This window comes from Calliopsis andreniformis, chromosome 11 (genome assembly GCF_051401765.1).
Source record: "Calliopsis andreniformis isolate RMS-2024a chromosome 11, iyCalAndr_principal, whole genome shotgun sequence".
NCBI classification, from domain to species: domain Eukaryota; kingdom Metazoa; phylum Arthropoda; class Insecta; order Hymenoptera; family Andrenidae; genus Calliopsis; species Calliopsis andreniformis.
This window is the reverse complement of record NC_135072.1, coordinates 19,355,183-19,358,414: the sequence shown is the minus strand read 5'-3', so window position 1 is coordinate 19,358,414 and position 3,232 is coordinate 19,355,183.

The following is a 3,232-nucleotide window of genomic DNA, read 5'->3' as shown; positions in this document are numbered from 1 at the left end:
CCAGATCGAATACCTGGGGGCTTAGAAGTCAACGCCAGAAGCATAAAATACAATAAAAGTACAACAGTTTTTCATCGTATAACGAAAATATTTGCAAGCAGCGCGAAAGTAATGGTCACTTCTACCTTCCGTGCAACCTAGGCTCCACTCTAGGGCGTTGCTCCACCAGATCAATTAGTTTGGGCCTTAGAAGTCAACGCCCGAAGCATAAAATACAATAAAGATACAACAACTTTTCCATCGTATAAAATGAATAATTGCAAACAGTGTGAAAGTAATGGTCAATTCTACATTCCGTGCAACCTAGGCTCCACTCTAGGGCGTTGCTCCACCAGATCGAATTGTTAGGGCCTAAGAAGTCAACGCCAGAAGCATAAAATACAATAAAAATACAACGGTTTTTCCATCGTATAAAACGATTAATTGCAACCAGTGTGAAGGTAATGGTCTTTTCTACGTTCCGGGCAAACTAGGCTTCAATCTAGGTCGTTGTTCCACCAGATCGAACATTTAGGGCCTAAGAAGTCAACGCAAGAAGCATAAACTACAATATAAATACGACAGCTTGTCCGTCGTATAAAACGAATAATTGCATCCAGTGTGAAAGTAATGGACATTTCTACGTTCCGGGCAACCTAGGCTTCAATCTAGGTCGTTGTTCCACCAGATCGAACATTTAGGGCCTAAGAAGTCAACGCAAGAAGCATAAACTACAATATATATACGACAGCTTGTCCGTCGTATAAAACGAATAATTGCATCCAGTGTGAAAGTAATGGACATTTCTACGTTCCGGGCAACCTAGGCTTCAATATAGGGAGTTGTTCCACCAGACCGAATAGCTGCGGAGTTAGAAGTCAACGCCAGAAGCATACAATACAATATAAATACAACAACTTTTCCATCGTATAAAATAGATAATTGCAAACAGTGTGAAAGTAATGGTCACTTCTACGTTCCGTGCAACTAGGCTCCACTCTAGGGCGTTGCTCCACCAGATCGAATTGTTAGGGCCTAAGAAGTCAACATCAGAAGCATAAAATACGATAAAAATACAACGTTTTTTCCATCGTATAAAACGAATAATTGCAACCAGTGTGAAGGTAATGGTCTTTTCTACGTTCCGGGCAACCTAGGCTTCAATCTAGGTCGTTGTTCCACCAGATCGGACATTTAGGGCCTAAGAAGTCAGCGCAAGAAGCAGAAAATACAATATAAATACAACAGTTTGTCCACCGTATAAAACGAATAATTGCTTCCAGTGTGAAAGTAACGTTCATTTCTACGTTCCGGGCAACTTAGGCTTGACTCTAGGGCGTTGTCCCACCAGATCGAATAGTTAGAGCTTTAGAAGTCATCGCCAGAAGCATAAAATACAATATAAATACAACAGTTTTTCCATCGTATAAAACGAATAATTGCAACCAGTGTAAAAGTTCTGGTCATTTCCACGTTCCGGGCAACCTAGGCTTCACTCCAGGGTGTTGCTCCACCAGATCGAATAGTTAGGGCCTTAGAAGTCAGCGCCAGGAGCATAAGATACAATAAAAATACAACAGTCTTTTCATCGTATTACAGGAATAATTGCAATAAGCGTGAAAGTAATGATCATTTCGGCGTTTCGGGCATCCTAGACTTAACTCTGAGGCATTGCTCCTCCAGATCGAACAGTTAGGGCCTAAGAAGTCAGCGCCAGAAGCATAAAATTCAATATAAATATAACAGTTTTTCCATCGTATAAAACGAATGATAGCAACCAGTGTGAAAGTTATGGTCATTTCTACGTTCCGGGCAACCTAGGCATCACTCTAGGTCGTTGCTGCACCAGATCAAATAGCTAGCGACTTAGAATTAAACGCCAGAAGCATAAAATACAATATAAATATAACAGTTTTTCCATCGTATAGCAAGAATAATTGCAACCAGTGTGAATGTAATGGTCATTTCTACGTTCCGGGCAACCTAGGTTTCACTCTAGGGCGTTGCTCCACCAGGTCGAATAGTTAGGGCCTAAGAAGTCAACGCCAGAAGCATAAAATACGATATAAATGCAACAGCTTTTCAATCGTATAAAACGAATAATTGCAACCAGTGATAAAGTTATGGACATTTCTACATTCCGGCCAACCTAGGCTTCACCCTAGGGCATTGCTCCACCAGATCGAATAGTTAGGGCCTTAGATGTCAACGCCAGAAGCATAAAATATAAAATATATCGAACAGGATTTCCATTGTATAAAACGAATAATTGCAACCAGTGTGAAAGTTATGGTCATTTCTACATTCCGACCAACCTAGGCTTCACTCTAGGGCGTTGCTCCACCAGATCGAATAGTTAGGTCCTTAGAAGTAAACGCCAGAAGCATAAAATAGGATATAAATACAACAGCTTTTCCATCGTATAAAAGGATTAATTGCAACCAGATTGAAAGTGATGGTCATTTCTCCTTTCCGGGCAACCTCAGCTTCACTCTAGGGCGTTGCTCCACTAGATCGAACAGCTCGGGCCTTAGAAGTCAACGCCAGAATCATAAAATACAATATAAATACAATAGTTTTTCCATCGTATAAAACGAATGATTGCAACCAGTATGAAGCTTATGGTCATTTCTACTTTCCGAGCAACCTAGGCTTCACACTAGGGCGTTGCTCCAACAGATTGAACAGTTAGGGCCTTAGAAGTCAACGCCAGGAGCATAAGATACAATAAAAATACAACAGTCTTTTCATCGTATTACAGGAATAATTGCAATAAGCGTGAAAGTAATGATCATTTCGGCGTTTCGGGCATCCTAGACTTAACTCTGAGGCATTGCTCCTCCAGATCGAATAGTTGGGGCCTAAGAAGTCAATGCCAGAAGCATAATATACAATATAAATACAACAGCTTTGGCATCGAATATATTAATAATTGCAAACAGTGTGAAAGATATGGTCATTTCTACGTTCTGGGCAACCTAGGCTTCACTCTAGGGCGTTGTTCCACCAGATCGAACAGTTAGGGCCTAAGAAGTCAACGCCAGAAGCATAAAATACAATATAAATACAACAGTTTTTCCATCGTATAAAACGAATAATTGCATCCAGTGTGAAAGCAATGGTCATTTCTACGTTCCGGGCAATCTAGGTTTCACTCTAGGGCGTTGCACCACCAGATCGAATACCTAGGGACTTAGAAGTCAACGCCAGAAGCATAAAATACGATATAAATAAAACAGCTTTTACATCGTAT